This window comes from Stenella coeruleoalba (assembly GCF_951394435.1).
Source record: "Stenella coeruleoalba genome assembly, chromosome: 7".
NCBI lineage: Eukaryota > Metazoa > Chordata > Mammalia > Artiodactyla > Delphinidae > Stenella > Stenella coeruleoalba.
In genome coordinates, this window is record NC_137153.1 from 61,719,422 (window position 1) to 61,737,893 (window position 18,472).

Here is an 18,472-nt window from a genome sequence, read left to right on the forward strand (position 1 = left end):
ATTGTGTGTGCTCACAAAGTACATTATTATTGGCACTGTCCTCAGCTCTACCTCAGCTGTGGGAATGAATGCAATCATCCTGGATGTCTGTCAGTCACTGTGCTCCCAAAGCCACCACACAGATCTGCTGATGAAGTTAGGCATCGGGACCACTGTAGTCACACACCTAGACCCACCATGGGAGCTATGGAGTCAGCCCAGACCCCAGCCTCACCTCCACATGCAAGGTCCACAGCTGCTAATGCTGGACCTGTCCCAGTCCCTGCCAAAGGAGCACCAGTAATCTGCTCAGACATCACACAGGCATTGAGCTTACAAGGTGCCTGTGGCGTAAGTCCTTCAAAGCCACCAGGACATGGCTCAGATTTCAGCCCTGTTTCCAAAATCCCATGGTCCCTGGGGATTGGCTCAGATTTCGGCCCCTTCTCTGCATGTGGGCAACCTGAGCTCATAGAGGCAGAGTTGGGCCTACTGTGAGCACTTTGAGAATGAGGCTACTATTGCAGGACCCTACCCCTCCCTTCATGCTTGTGTTCACAATGGGGCTTCCATGGTAGACCTGGGTTCTTCCTTGTTTGCAGCTCAGACCACACTCCAGCCCCTTCAGGCTATCTTCATGCAGCCAGCCCCAGTCCTCCCCCCAGATCTGTCTGTTGAAGCACACACATGTCTCAAGCTGGAGACTGCAGTGAGGTGGCCAGCAGCATCTGTGCTGGTCTCTTTCTGTTCTGCCTGCCACAAGCCAGATGCTGCATTCTCCTCTGAGCCTCTGGAGCTCCCTATCTGTCCCAGCTGATTTTTCAGCCATTGGAGGAGGTCCCCAGGGTTAGGGAACATTTCCTCTTTCACAGCTCCCTCCTAGGAGCACAGGTCCCATCAGATTCCTTTTTATTTTTCTTTCATCCTACATGATTATGTGGTGGTCTTTCTTGCCGCTTTTGTTGTTATGAGATCTTCTGCCAGTGTTCAGTAGGTATAGTGTGAGAATTGTTCCACATGTAGATGCATTTTTGATGTATTTTTAGGAGGAGGTGAGTTCCATGTCCTTGTATTCTGCCATCTTGATTCACAGAAGAGGAATCTTGGAAGGTTGTATGTTTCTAAGTATTTATCCATTTCTTATAGGTTGTCCAACTAGTTGGTGTATAATTGTTCACAGTAGACCCATATGATCCTTTGTATTTCTGTGGTATAAGTTGTAATGTCTCCTCTTTCATTTCTGATTTTATTTATTTGAGTCCTCTCTCTGTTTTTCTTGGTGAGTCTAGCTAAAGGTTTGTCGATTCTGTTTATCTTTTCAAAAAACCAGGTCTTGGTTTCATTGATCTTTTCTATTGTCTTTTTGGTTTCAGTTTATTTCTGCTCTGGTCTTTGTTATTTCCTTCCTTTTACTAACTTGGGCCTCATTTGTTTTTCTTTTTCTAGTTCCTTGAGGTGTAAAGTCAGGGTGTTTATTTGAGATTTTTCTTGCTTCCTGAGGTAGGCATTTACCTCTATGAACATTCCTCTTAGAACTGCTTTTGCTGCATCCCGTAAGTTTCAGTATGTTGTATTTAAGACTATAAGCTATTGTTGAAAGAAACTGAAGAAGACAAAAATAAATGGAAAGATATTCTTTGTTCATGGATTAGAAAATTAATATTGTTAAAATGTCCATACTACCCAAAACAATTTACAGAGTCAATGAAATCCCTATCAAAATTCCAATGGCATTTTTACAGAAATAAAACAAACAATACACGAATTTACATAAGACCATAAAAGACCCAGAATAGCCAGAGCAAACTTAGAAGAAACAAAGCTAGAGGCATCATCCTCCCTGACTTAAAACTGTATCACAAGATACAGTAAGTAAACCAGTATGGTATTGCCATAAAAACAGATAAATAGACCAATGGAACAGAATAGAGTTCAGAAACAAACCCACACTTATATGGTCAATTAATCTACAACAAAGGAGCCAAGAATATGCAATGGGCTAAGTATGGTCTCTTCAATAAATGGTGTTGGGAAAAGTAGAGAGCCACATTAAAAAAAAAAAAAAACTGGACTGCTATCTTACACAAAATTAAGAAAAAATGTACAAAATTAACAATGCACAAAAATTAATTCAAAATGGATTAAAGAGTTGAATAAAAGACCTAAAACTATAAAACTTCTAGAAGAAAAACAGGCAGTAAGCAAATTGACATCACTCTCAGCAATGATTCTTTGGAACTCACATCAAAACCAAAGGCAACAAACGTAAAAATAAAGAAGTGGAATTACATCCTACTAAAAATCCTCACAGCAAAAGAAACCGTCAACAAAAATGAAAAGACATCATACTGAATGGGAGAAAATATTTGTAAATCATATATCTGATAAGGGGTTAATATCCAAAATATGAAAAAATTCATACAACTCAATAGCAAAAACAAACAAAAAAATAAAGAACAAAAAATCTATCCAATTAAAAATGGGAAAAATATCTGAATAGTTATTTTTCCAAAGAAGACATACAGATGACCAAAAGGTACATGAATAGGTGCTTAGTATCACTAATCACCAGGAAAATGCAAATCAAAACCACAATGAGATATCAACTCACACATGTCAGAATGGCTATTATCAAAAAGACAGGACATAACTGTTGGTAGGGATGTGGAGAAAAGGGAACACTAGTGCACTGTTGGTGGCAATGTATATTGGTGCAGCTACAATGAGAAACAGTATAGAGGTTCCCCAAAAGCTAAAAATAGAACTATCATATGATCTAGCAATTCCATTTTGGGGTATTTATCTGAATAAAAAACACTAACTTGAAAACATATATGCACTCCCATGTTCATTGCAGCATTATTTACAACATACAAGATATGGAAAAAACTTAAGTTTCCATTGATAGATAAAGTAATAAAAATATGTGCTGTACAATGGATTATCTAGCCATAAAAAAGAATGAAATCTTGCCATTTTTGACAACATGGATGGACCTTGAGGGCATTATGCTGAGTGAAAGAAGTCAGGGAGAACAATAAATAACATATGATCTCATGCATATGTAATATCTAAAACAAACAAAATAAAATGAGATCATAGCAAGAGAAAACAGATTGGTGGTTTCCAGAAACAGGAGGGTGGGGAGTGGGCCAAATGGGTGAAGAAGTCAAAAGGTACAAACTTCCACTTATAATCTAAATAAGTCATGGGAATGTAATGTACAACATGGTGACTATAGTAAATAAAAGTTAACAGTAATACTGTATTGTATATTTTTAAAAAGAGAGAAAATCTTAAAATAAGCTCATAAACAAAAAGACAATTTAAATCTTCTGTATGTTAATGTAAGAAATACAGTGTTTTTTTCATTAGAAGATAGCGAAGCAATGCATTCAAACCGTAAAAATATGTCAACCTAGAGATCTTTATTAAGCAAGAAATATCTTTCAAAAATAATGGAAGGAGAAATAATTTTTTTAGACACACAAAATCTGACAATGTCCATCCTCAGCCATACTGCACTAAAAGAAATGATAAAGCAAGTCATTAAGCCAAAGGAAAATGATACCAAACAGAAATGTGGGACAAGGAAAAGTAATGAAGGACATCAAAAATACTGAGTACATGTGGAGTTTTTTTCCATATTATTGAAATTTTTTTAAAAGATAATCAAAGATTTAATGGGAAAAAAGATAATGAATTGTATGATTTATTGTATATGTAGAAATGTAATGAATGACTATAATAACAAAAAGCCAGCAAGAAGCTTATTTTTCTATGGATGAATTATATCATATGAAGGTAGACTGTGGTAAGTTGAAGATATATGGCAAACCCTGAAGCAACCACCAAAGTATCACAATAAAGTATTAGAGATAAATGCTAGTAAGCCAAAAAGGAAAGGAAATGAAACTATAAAAATTAAGCAATTTATAGAAAAGAAGTCAGAAGGAGAGGGAAAAGGAAATAAAGGAGATTTGACAGGTGAAAGCCAAATAGCAAGAACATAGATTTAAATCCAACTATTTCAATGATAACATTAAATATAAAGGTATACAACACCCCATTTAAAGCAAAGACTTTGATAATAAATATAAAAGCAAGATCATCTCTATACTCATTAAGAGAAACTCACATTAAAATCATTGATTTTTTTTTTTGATGGAAGAGGGTTTGTCATGCTAACACTAAATTAAAATCTATGGTGGCTATATTAATATCAGACAAAATAGGTTTTAGAGCAATTATCCTATTACCAAGCAATTACCAATAGCAATTTATCCTATTACCAAGGATAACATTTACTCATTGACTAAGGCAAAAATTTATATGTGGGGATATATAAGTCTACAATTATTATGTACATAATAACTGAGCTTCAAAATAAATGAAACAGAACTGATATATCTGCAAAGAAAAATAGGTAATTCTACAAGTATACTCAGGGATTTAAAAAAATCTCAATAGTTGATAGATTAGAAAAAAATATCAGTAAGGGATATATAGAAGTCTTGAACAACATCTGAAACCAACTTGGTACAACTGACATTTATTGCACACTCCACCTCAAACCCAACACCAGCAGAAAATACGTCTTAATATATATATAAAAGGATTAAAATTATGCACACCCTATTTTCCACAATAAAATTAAGTAATCAATATCAGAAAACTATTTGGGATATTTCTAAATATTTGAAAACGTAATACAATTCTAAGTGATATATGGATCATAGAAGAAGTTTAAAACAATAAAATATTACTCAGCCATAAAAAGGAACGAAATTGAGTTGCTTGTAGTGAGGTGGATGAACCTAGAATCTGTCATACAGAATGAAGTAAGTCAGAAAGAGAAAGACAAATACCATATGCTAAAGCATATATATGGAATCTAGAAAAATGGTACTGAAGAACCTAGTGGTAAGGCAGTAATAAAGATGCAGACGTTGAGAACAGACTTGAGGACACAGTGGGAGAAGGGGAGCCTGGGACGTAGTGAGAGAGTACAATTGACATATATACACTACCAAAGGTAAAATAGATAGCTAGTGGGAAGCTGCTGCAAAGCAAAGGAGGAACAGCTCTGTGCTTTGTGACAACCTAGGGGTGGGATAAGGAGGGTGGGAGGGAGGCTCAAGAGGAAGGGGATATGGGGATACATGTATGCATATAGCTGATTCACTTTGTGGTACAGCAAAAACTAACACAACATTGTGAAGCAATTATACTCCAATAAAGATGTATAAAAAAAGAAACTGGAAATTATTTTTGAGTAGAATGAAACTGAAAACAATATATTGAAATGTGTGAAATGTTACTAAGGTAGTTATTAGAAGATAATTTGTAACAATAAGCCCTGTTTCAGAAAGGAACAGTGATCTTAAATCAGTGACCTCAGCCTCTACCTTGAGAATTTAAAAAATAAAGAAACAATATAAGCAGGAAAAAATGAAAGATCAGAGCAGAAATTGAAGAAAAAGAAAACAAAAAATAGATAAATTAAATTATACAAATGTTTTTTTTCAGGAGATCAATTAAATCCATAATTCAGTAAAGGATATAAAGACACCAATTAGAATGTCATGAACGAGACAAGTGATATCACTACAAATTCTCTATATATTAAAAGTATATTAAGAGGGTATAATGCAAACTATTCAAATAAGTTTGACAATCTAGATAGATTTCTTAAAAGACACAAAGCATCAAAGCTCATTCAAGAAGAAATAGGAATTGCTCAGTACTACTGAATACATCATATTTCTTATAAACAGAACAAAATAAAGCTTCCAACAAAATAGTTTGAGGCCTTGATGGCTTCACTGGAGAATTTTTCTAAACATGTAAGGGAGAAACACTAATAAATCTACAGAGAATCTCCCTGAATATTAGAGGTAAGGAAATACTTTCTAGTTCATTCTATGAAGTTCACATCACTTTTGTACCGATATCAGAGAAAGACATTAAAACTACAGACCAATGTCCCAAATTAACATGAACATATAAGTAGAAATTCTAAACAAATTTTACCAAACTGAAATCAACAATACATCATGTCTAAGTTTTGTTTCTCCCAGAAATATAAGGTTGAATTGACTTTCCAAATTGTCTAATGCATTTCACCATATTAACAAACTAGAAAAGAAACATACTAATTGATGAAAAGGCATTTGGTGAAATTCCACATCCATTCCTGATAAAAATCAGAGAAAATGCAAAGTAGAAGGGAACCCCATCAATGTGATAAAAGTACATTTACAAATAACCCTACAGCTGGTGTCATATCTAATGGAGAAATACTAAAGGAATTCCCCTGATATCAGATACAAGACAAGAATGTCCATGTTCATCACTTCTCTTCAACAAGATCTTGTAGGTTCCATTCAATGAAATGGGGAAAATTAAAGAAATAAAAATGTTCAGATTTGAAAGGAAGACATAAATGTTATTCATAGAACACAAGATCATCTATGTAGAAAACATAACAGATCCTACAAGAATGCTACTATAAACAATAAATTTAGCAAGGTTGCACAATAAAAGATCAATATATACACATCAATTATTTTCTATATAAAATAATTACAAAGGGAAAACTTAAAATGTCAACAAAATCTGAAATAAGTATAAACTAAAGATGTATAAAGACTTGTATACTGAAAGCTACAAAAAAATTGCTAAGAGAAATTTTCATCAATCAAAAAATTCACTATCATTTACATGCCAATTCTGCCTAAATTTGTCTACAGGTTTATCTACATATTCAATGCAATTCCAGTCAAAATCCCAGCAGGCTTGTTTTTTTAACCAAATGACTAGTTGATTCTAAAATATATATGTGACTGTGTGAGTGTACGTGTGTGTGTATGGGTAAGGACCTTAAACCCTTTTTTTTCACATAACAAAAAACACATTTATTGCTCTTACCACAGAAAATCCCAAGGGCTTTAGGAGTTCTGTACCAGAAAAGATGAAGACAAATATTTATATTTTATCAAACGTCACAATACCACACATGTATTTATGATTTTTGCCTGAATCAGTCATTACTATGATGACTGAAAACTGATATTAATACATTTATTTTCACTGTCCTCAAGATCTGCTGAACTCTGGAGCCAGGCTCAGTCAGTAGGGTTGTGTGGTGCTTTTAATCTGCCTCTGCCTCTGCCTCTGCCTCCTGAAGTCCTTTTTACCATCTCCAGCAGGCTCTGCCTCTGGAGAAGCTGAAGGTATGTTTAGCAGGGTATGTTCCCAGGAAGACTGAAAAATTTGGATCGCAGGCTGATGACATAAAATACACTGAATCTGTCTCCCTTTTCACCCTGTTCTGACTCCAGAGAAATAAGATAGTTGTCTCTAATGAGATTGGTACCATTCTACGTACTTTCTATATCTTCAAGGCTCTCATCTCAGAGATCTTGTCCCTGGTTTTATCTTTGTTCTAAGCCCTCATTAGCTTCTGTTTTCCTTTGGATACAGCAACTAGATCTGTGATTTTGAAACCAAACTTTAACTCTTGACTCTGAGACCCCAATTTCTTTTGCAAGTTTCTCTATGGAATCTCTCCCAGGATAATTGTTGCCTATAAATGCCTTGTTGAGGCATTGCCTATAAATGCCTTGTTGATAATTGTTGCCTATAAATGCAAGTGTACTTGATGCGAGGCTGTCTGTCATTTCTACTTTGAATCTTCTCTTCAGTGTGATCTCAGTCCTGGCTTGATTCTAAGTGCTCCTCACGTTCTGATTTTTTCTGGAATCCATGCCTAGTTCTTCGATTCTGAAAGCAATACTGGATCGTAAACTATTCAGCGTTGGTTTCTAGAGCAAGTCTTTGTCTGGTAGCATAACCTATGTAAGGGGTTTTGTTGAATGTGTCAGTGAGGATTTTCAGATGATCTGTGAAGCTGGTGCATCTGCCTCTACGCTTTGTTGCTATGGTCTTGTTTGAAGAGTTATCTTGGGCCATGTTAGAAGAGAGTCATGGAGTCTAAGGATTTGTATAGGAGCCTAAATCAACTTTTAAAAGAAGAACAAAATTATATGACTATACTAGCTCACTTTGCATCATATTATAAAGCTATAAATCAAGATAGTTTGGTGGTAGCATCAAAATAGGCAAATATATCAGTAGGAAGGAATATGAAGTTCAGAAGTGGATCAACACGTCCATTTTTGTCAATTAATATTTGACATGGTGTAAAGGCTATTCAATGGAGAAAGCAAGAAGGTTTTTTCTTTTTAATACCAAATGGAGATAGAAAAATTGTAAATCTATTCTGAAAAAGGAATCTAAGTTTCAATCTATACAGAAAATAGGAATGTAAGTTTCAATCCACAACTTGAGCCAAATACAAAATGTAAATCAAAACAGATTTCAGGAATACATGTGAAAACTTAACTATAAATGTTCTAGAAGAAAAAATAAGGAGAAATCTTTATGACCTTGGGTAGCTTACATAATCTGCTATCTAATAAAGATCTATTATTTAGCAGATAATTTAATTATCTACAGATTATCTAGTATTAAATTTCTTACATAAAACATTACAGTATAATCCATCAATAAAATAAAATTGGATAAATTTAACTTTAATTTTTTTTTGTTTTGCTTGAGAAAGACACTGTTGAGAGAATAGAAAAGACTAGCACAGACTAGACTGCATTATTTATTTTTCTTCTACACAAGTAGTTTTAGATTTCCCTGAGTTGTTACTACAAACACATTTTCACATTTTCATCATTTACGGTTAAGTGTGGACATTCCTGACATTTCTACTCTTTTAAAGTCATATTGATTTAAACTCTGAGGCACATAACCATAGGATTTTATGACATCTCTAGAGTTTAAGCCTTATCATTCTTTATTTACACTTATTCACTATAGTTCAGCAGATTCCCTTGCTGGAAGTCTGGGTCTAAGATGTCTTTGGCAGTTATTGATTCCAGAATCAAATGGCAGATTTATATTGATTATTACCATGAAACCACTTATGATATTTCCTATAACATGTTGGTTAATTTTGTATGGCATATCATGCTAACCAAGAATAATGAGAAGTGACAGCCTGTCTGGCTCAAAGTGATTGTTTCATCTCCAATATAGTGAAAGATAACAACTGTCACTGCTGTAGTGAATTAGGTAATATGGTAGAACCAAGGAGTTTGGATTAAACCAAGGCTGTAGGTCAAGGTTAGAAATGGCTGTGAGAATGGTGTATCATATGTTATGACTTATTAAATTGTAGTTAAAAAATTAGCAAATAGCTTTATTATTAATTTCAAATAAATCAAATGCTTATTGATACTGTTTTCAATATTGTTTCATGACCGTATCAGATGTTTTGCAGGTAGTTGGAGTGTTGATTATCAAACTAAGTATTTGCATTTATGTTCAACAAGAATAATGTACTAATCTTTAAGTGTAGGATGATTGTTTTTAATAAAGATTAATAACATTGGGCATGAAATAAACGAATAACCATTATCCAAATAAGTATACCTTGTATTCTAGACAGTGATTGTAGTATAAATTAAAAAATTTAAAGTTTTGGAATTCTAACCCTTGAGAAATGCTAGCATAACTGAGCTCAGGCATCATCTCTTCAGTCTAGGGCTCCCTTATGTCCTCAAACAGAAATAGGGCTTCTTAGTCAATGCCACTCTTTTAACATATGTTAAATTGTTTTGAAACTGTCTATCTCCTCTACTTATTTGAGACCCCCTTGAGAAAATGGATTTTGTGCTATTCTGTTAAATGTTCATAGCATTTAACACAATTCCTGGGACATTTTCTCTAAAATAAATAAATATACATCCAGAACCTGCCAAAGGGGGGAAAAAGTAAAGAATTCTAAAGGGACTTGAAAATGTAATACTAAAATGATTATTCTATAAGTAATTGAGGACTTCTAGAAGAGATATACTGAGGGTATTTTCTAAGTAGTACAAACTGATTGTATAAGTTAATACAATACATTGATTTTGGATATGATTATGTGCAGAAACAAGAAAAATAAAAACAAACAGAAGTAAAAATACGGAAAAGTGTATTATTTAAATATAAATTCAGGAACACCTGTTCTCTCAGGGATAAAAAGCTGCAAGACAATGACTTCCATTCTAGTAATAAAATAAGCTAGTCTATTAAATCATTGGTTTTGAGCCCAACAGATATCTGAGGTCACAAGGTAAGCATGCTAACTGAAGTCCAAAGGTTGATAAACATCTCTGTGGAGATTAGGCATACAAACAGATTCACCTTTGTCAGAACATGAATAGGAGTCCATCATGGAAGATAGTAAGAAGAAACAGATGAATTTTTTTTTTAATCTTATAGAGAACTAGTATGACATTTTAAAGTCACTGGAAACCTTGACTACAAAGTTAATCTGCACCTTATTATTATTTTTCCCCAAGGTCTCATGAGAAACAATAATGTAGGGTTGGAGACTTGATAGACTACTGCCCCCCATGGTGCACGTCTGCAGGGCTTGCCAAGATTTGAAGGGGAACAGGAAAATCTGAAGATCCCTAGAAGCACTAGAAGACTCTAAGTTAGTATAAGGTAACTGGTGAGTACCAGGGAGGAAAGTCATCAGCATACTGACCTTTCTCTGCTACAAAGCAAAGATTATCATGGTAACAATTCAAGAAACATTCCCTTATGGCTCTGATACACAAAGGGGACTAATAGTACTTGTGAAATATAATCCAAGCACCTTCTTCATAACAAAGGCATAATCTCCAGAGCCTGATTCCACCTGGGGACAGGGCATTTCTCCCATTCTCGCTCAGTGTAGCCTTGTGAGTGGAAAGTTAAGAAACACTTGTTAAGGTCACAGCCAAGGACACATAGACTCATTAAAATAATGAAATTTGGGCTTCCCTGGTGGCACAGTGATTGAGAGTCCGCCTGTCGATGCAGGGGACATGGGTTCATGCCCCGGTCCAGGAGGATGCCACATGCCATGGAGTGGCTGGGCCTGCGCGTCTGGAGCCTGTGCTCCGCAACTGGAGAGGCTGCAGCGGTGAGAGGCGCACGTACCACAAAAAAAAAAAAAAAAAAAAAAAAAGAAATTTAATCAAAATATTTTAGAATGCTTCCCTGCCCCCACAGCTTACCACCAAACCAGCAAGACTCCAGTGTAATAACAGTGGACTATAGACCAAAGAGCTATGAAACACAGATCCACTTGGAGTATAAGTATTTAGGGAAGTCCAAAGTTAACAGGGGAGACAAAAACCATAAAAACTAGATGAATTTGAAGTCCCTGGCTCTCATAGCTATCATTACAAAATAGCCCAACTCCTAACTAGATTTACATAAAGACCTAATTATACCTCAGTCTCTGTTACTCAGTAATCATGTCCAGCTTTGAACAAAAACAATTATAAGCCATCCTAAAAGGCAAGATGAGGCAAAGCAAACACGAAAACCAGACTGAAATATGACATAAAACTATTAACACAAATCTAATTTAAATATCATTTATATGTTAAAAAATGTGCACTGTACAATAAAATATAGGTAATCTAAAAGATAGAAACTCAAAAAAATCTAAAACACTTTAATTTTTTAAAAAACATTGTAAAAAAGTTGAAAAATGCCTTTGATAGATTTATAAATAAAGTAGATATGTCCAAGGAAAAAATCAGTGAGCTTGAAGATAGGTTAACAGAAACTTCCCAAACTGAAACACAAAAAGAAAAGCTGAAAGAAAGACAACAGACAGAACATCCAGAAACTAAGGGACCATTTCAAAAGCTTAACATAAACACGACTCTCCAGAAGAGAGAGAATAGAGCAGAACAAATACTAGAACTAATAATTGTAAAGAGTTATCTAAGGTTAGCAGACATTTGGTCCTTTCCAAAATGTCCATATTTATCCAGGTGAAAATGTCCCTAAAGTTTGGTCCTATCTAAAATGTCTGTGAGCATTTTTGGTTCATTCCAAATGGTTTTGGACAGAACCAAATATCAAGGACTTTTCACATAGACCAAATGTCTTATGGACATTTAGGACAAGTCTAAATATGATTAAATGTTAAGTACTTTTTGGCATGGCCCAAATGTCTTATGGATGTTTTGGACAGGATCAAATGTCCCGCAAGTATTTTCCAAAGTTAACAACAAGCATCCAACTACAGTTCTACAAGGAACATCAGGCAGAATAAGTACCAAAAAAATTCTGCATTAGGCATATCATGAGCAAACTGCAGAAAACTGAAGACAAAGGGAAAGTCTTAAAAGAAGTTGAACAGGTAACAAAAACCATGCTACCTATACAGAAAAAGAGGAAAAGAATCGCAACCAACTTTATGTCAAAACCACGCAATCAAGAAGAAAGTAGAGTAAAATATTTAAAGTGTTGAAAGAAAAACATCCACCAATTTAGAACTCTATGTCCAGAAAAATAATTTTTTTAAAAATGAAAGATAAATAAATCCTTTCTCAGGAAAAAACAAACAAAAAAGGATATTCAAGGCTAGCAGACCTGTCCAGAAAGAAATGGTTTCTTTTTAAAATTCCCATGGAGAAGGAAAATGATATAGATCAGAAATTTGTTTCTACATAAAGAAAAAATAGCACTGGAAAATTAATAAATGAAGATAAATATTTTATTTCTCTATTCTTAAATTTATCTAAAATAACTATCTGTTTAGGTAGTAATAAAAATAATTGGGTATTCATAACATGTGACTAAATGAAATGAATGATGCTATGTTACAAGGGACATGTGAAGTAGTATTGTGTTATTTTAAGACAGACTTAAAAATAGTTAAAATATATATTGCAAAATCTAAATCAACAGCTAAAAGTACTATATAATTGATATGCTCAAAAAAGAAATAAATGAAATCATAAAATACTCAATTAAAAACCAAAGATGTAGAAATAAAAGAAACTAGGAGTAAGTTAACCAAGATAAAGCAGTTACAAGCATGGCAGACATTAATTCCACTACAGCAATTATCACTTTAAGTGTGAATGATCTAGATAAACTGATTAAATACAGAGATTGTCAGAGAATATGAAAATCAAGACCCAACTATATCTGATGTCTAAAGAAACCCACTTCAATTTTAAGGACTCTATAAAGACTCACATATTAAAAGAATTGAGAAAGATGTACAATGCTAATACTAATCAAAGAAAAGCTGAAGTAGCTGTACTACATTCAGACAAATCTGACTTCAGAACAAGGACAATTATGGGGATTAATATGAAAATTACATAATGATAAAGGGGTTAATTCCCCAAGAAGCCACAACAATCCTAAGTGCATATGCACCTAACAAAACAACTTCAAAGTTCATGAGGCAAAACTGCTAGAACTACAGCAAGAAATAGACACATCCACTATTATAGTTGGAAATTTTAATACTCCATTCAATAATTGATAAATCAAGCAGTCATAAACTTACTTAGGATGTATTTGGCTTGAACAGCATTTTGAAAATGATTCAATAGATATTTATAGAATACTCCAAAAGGCTTGCAGAACACACATTCTTCTAAAGCCCATGTAACATTCATCAAGATAGACCATATTTGGGCCACACAACACACTGCAACAAATTTAAAAGAATAGAAATTTCTTTTAAAGTAATATTAAAGAATAGAAAAGATTATTAAATCTTTTCTCAGGTCACAGTTGAATTCAACTAGAATCAAGAACAGATAGTTGGAAAATCCTCAAATATGTGGAAATTAGGCAATATACTTGTTATGATGTATGGTTTAAAGAAGAAATTTTAAGAAAAATAAAAATATTTTGAAGTATAATGAATATACAACTTATAAAAATTTGTGCAATGTAGTAAAAGCAATGCTTAGAGGGAAATTTATAGCGTTAATGAATATATTTTTAAAATATCTAAAATCAATAATTAAGATTCTACTTTAGAAAACTAGGGAAATAATAGCAATTTAAATCTAAACAAGTAGAAGAAAATAAAAATTGGAAGAGAAGCCAACGAAATTAAAAGCAAAAAAATATTGGCATAATGAACAAAATCAAAGCTGTTTCTTTAAAAAGATCAATAAAATTGATAAACTCAACCAGGTTAATTAAGAAAGAAATACAGGAAATACAAATAACCATTATCAGAAATAAAAGAAGGGTTATCAATAGTGATCCCATGGGCACTAAAAGTATAATAAAAACTTAGTATTAACAACTCCATGCCCGCATATTTGGTAACTTAAATCAAATTAACTTAATTTGAATCTATTCATTGAAAGACACAAACTACCAGCACTCAAATTAGGAAAAATGCATAATAAGACTAGACCTTTATCAATTACATAAAGTCAATTATTAATAACCTTCAAAAATAAAGCCATAATTATCTTCCAGAACACAGAAGCAGAGGTAAAAGTTTCCACTTCCAAACTCATTTTGTGAGCTTAACATTACTCCAAATACCTAAACTTGATAAAGACATTGAAAAAAGCATACTACAGACCAGTATCTCTCATAAACTTATACTCAAAAATCCTCACAAAGTATTAGCAAATCCAATCCAAAAATATATAAAAAAATTATACATCTCAATCAAGTGAGATTTCTTCCAGGTATGTAAGGGTGATTCAATATTTAAAAATCAGTATAATTCACCACATTATGGGATAAGGAAGAAAAATTATATGATCCTATCAATTCAGGCATAAAAAGCATTTAACAAATTCCAACACTCATTCTTCATTAAAACTCTCAGCAAACTAGAAATAAAGAACTTCCTCAACTTGATAAAGTACGTCAACAAAAACCTACAGCTAACAGTATACTTAATGGTAAGAAACTGGACATTTTTATCTTAAGGTCAGAAAGTAGGCAATTATCTCTATTGAATAATCCTATTCAATAACACACTGGATTTTCTATTTGTGCAATAAAACAAGAACAGAAAATATAGCACATATGGATATGAAAAGAGATAAGTCTGTCTTCATTTGCACATGACATGATTATCTATGTAGGAAATCATGAAAACATTATAGTACTGGTGAAAGAATAGACCCATAGGTCAATGGAACAGACTAGAGATGTCAGGAAAAGACATACAAACATAGTGAACAGAGCTTTGACAAAGGAACAAAGACAATATAAAGTAGAAATGATAGACTTTTCAATAAATGGTGCTGGAACAAGGATGTCCATATGCAACAAAATAAAAACAAACAAAAAAACCAAACAGACACAAACTCAAAGGTACAAAAGGAAAAATAAATGACATAGACACTGACCTTACACTTTTTATAAACGTTAACTCAAAGTGGTTCATAGACTTTAATATAAAACAAAAAATTCTGGAAGAAAACATAGGAGACAATCTGTGTGATTTTGTATCTAAGATTTCATTATTTAACTCAACACCAAACTACGAAACATGAAAGAAAAAATGACAATTTGAGCTTAATTAAAATTAAAAACTTCTGCTCTGTGAAAACAGTACCAAGAAACTTGAAAGAGAAGCCACTTATGTAGAGACAATATTTGCAAAATACATACAAATATGCAGAGAACTCAAAACTCAACAATAAAAACAATCCAATTAAAATACAAAGAATCTAAAAAAATAAGAGTGGTTATATGTACATATATAACTGATTCACTTTGCTATACACCTAATACTAACACAAAATTGTAAATCAACTATACTCCAATAAAAATTTTAAAATAATAGCACAATAAAAAATATGGACCAAGTATCAGAACAGGTATCTCACCATAATGTATACAACATTTACAGCATATGCCAGAAAGCATATAAAAAGATACTCAACAACATATGGCATAAGGAAATTTTAAATTAAAGCAACAGTGAAATATCACTACACATCTATTAGAATGGCTAAAATCCAAAATACTAATAATACCAACAGCTGGTATGGATGAGAAGCAACAAAAATTCTCATTCATTTCTGCTGCGAATGTAAAATGGTACAGGCACTTTGGAAAACAGTTTGGCAGTTTCTTAATAGGTAAATATAGTCTCCCATATGATAAAACAGTATCACTCCTAGGTATTTACCCAACTTACATGAAAACTTATGTCCATACAAAAACCTGCAAACAAATGTTTACAGCAACTTTGGAATCACCAAAAAACTAGAAGCAATGGAATCAACTAAGAGGACCTCCATTAGGTGAAATGGATAAACTAACAATGTTTTAATCTATCCAATGGAATACTATTCAGCAATAAAAAGGAATGCCATGGAAATATCAAGCCATGCAAAGCCACTGATGAGTTAAAAATGCATACTGATGAGCAAAATAAGCCAGTCTAAAAAATCTACCTACTGTATGAGCCCAATTATATAGCATTCTGGAAACGGCACAGCTACAGAAACAACAAATGATCAATAGGTTCCAAGTGTTTTGGGAGTGGGATGAATAGGATTGAATATGTAAAACATAGGAAAAATTTTAGGGTGGTAAAACTATTCTGTATGATACTGTAATGATTGATACATTACACTATGAATTCGTCAAAATCCATAGAATTTACAACACAAAGACTGAACTTTATGTATGAAACAAAAATCAATTAGGATGTTGGGAGGTCCCGTGAAGAAATGTGAACTATTACAAAAACAATTTAACTATATTATAAATGTACGAAACACTCTCACTGAAGTGGGTGGGGGAGAAAATTGCATGTTCCATTCACTTTCAAGTTACTTAGGTTAGCAAGAATAAAGGCAAAAGAAGCTGCTCATAAGAACTGAATTCTAGTTGATTACTTTTCTTGCCTATGGGGACATAGGTTAAAATTTTTGATACCACTGTATCACTTTTGGAATGGGAGTTCACACACAAGCAAGGGGGAGAGGCTAGAATGATCTATACAGTAGGGAATTAGAACTGGAGATACCAGTATGAATCATCTCTAGCTTATATAGAGAAATATTTATAGATATATGTATATTTATGGGTTAGTACACAAACATATATTTCTTTGCTCTATCAGCCAAGATGCCCTAGAAACAATGATACTACAGAAATGACAAGCACATCTAGCACCCAAATCTTGGTTTCAAATATCATCCTCCAATAAAATGAAACTGAGCTCCTGGAGAAGTGGCTGATTCTAGGACTGAATAGGAAGTGTACCAGATGTTCCTGAATCATCCTGTAGCACCAGAAAGAGAGTGCTAAAACAACAAAACAACTCCTCCAAAACACACACAATAATGGGAGGGGGTAAGTAAATAGGATTAGAGAAGCCAACTGAAAGAGTTTCCAACGGCAAAAAACTGGAATATTTTGAACCATAAAATCAATAAAGTAGTATTGGATGCTAACCAAAGTATAAAATAAGTATCCATGAATCCATACTGATACAATTAGATGATTAATAAATGGGGCAGAGATAAGAGACTTATGTCCCATGAATAAGGATTCCAAATAATTTATGTAGATAATCCAGCACCACAGAGGTAAAGCCTAACTCCCCACTGTTTAGGTATGGACTGTAGATGGTGAACTCCTTTCAGATAGTACAGTACTGAAAAATGGTGATAAAGAGCAACTTTAAAGCAGAGAAAGCTGACTTTAGAAACACTAACTCAGGCAGGTGATTAGGATCAACATCAGCAGTCATTACTTACCTTGGTATTGTGCTCTGTTGATATGATGTGTTGAAAATGACACTTTTACCTCAGTGGTCTTTCTTGTATAACACCAGTCTAAAAATGAGAAAAATATTCAGTTATAATTGAGAGACTTTCTATGAAATATTTGACCAGTATTCTGAGACTTTCAAGTTCACTGAAAACAAGAAATGTCTGGGCAACTGTTACAGCCTGGAGTTGCCTAAGGATACATGATGATTAAATTCAGTATGCTATTTTGGATGAGATCCTGGAACCAAGAAAGGACATTAAGTGCATGTTAAGAAAATCTGAATAATACATAGACTTTACCAAATAATCAATACTGGTTTTTAATTCTAACAAGTGTATCATACAAATGTTATGATTTTAAATATAAGGGAAACTGGGTGCAGAGTTTATGGAATCTGCTTCCACTCTCTCCACATTATTTCTGTAAATTTAATTTTGTAGTAAAAGTTCTCAACAGTAAAGTTGAAGTATAGGTTTTTCACATGTAAGCAGAGATAATTTGTCTCTAGTACATGTAAACCTTGGAGATATTGCAGGTTCAATTCCAGACAACATCAACTTAAAGTGAGTATCTCAAAAAAAAAGGCACACAAAGTTTTTGGTTTCCCAGTGCATATAAAAGTTATGTTTATACTTCACTGTAGTTTATTATGTAGACTATTATATGTGCAATAGCATTATGTCTAAAAAGTTAATTTACAAACCTTCATTTAAAAATACTTTATTGTTAAAAAATGTTACTGATCATCTGAGCCTTCAACAAGTCTCAATAGTTAACATTAATGAGCAGTGACCATAGACCACTATAACAAATATGGTAATAATGAAAAAAGTTTGAAATATTATGA

The 18,472-nt window shown here is 33.3% G+C and overlaps 1 long non-coding RNA gene across 1 annotated transcript in view; it reads right to left on the reverse strand.

The window, feature by feature from the left end:
* Nucleotides 1-17,688, reverse strand: part of LOC307188611 — a 109,082-nt gene extending 91,394 nt beyond the window's left edge. Inside the window, exon 1 of the long non-coding RNA XR_013829018.1 lies at nt 17,610-17,688. This is a non-coding gene — a long non-coding RNA (uncharacterized lncRNA). The remainder of the gene's footprint in view (nt 1-17,609) is intronic.
* Nucleotides 17,689-18,472: the final 784 nt, after the last annotated feature.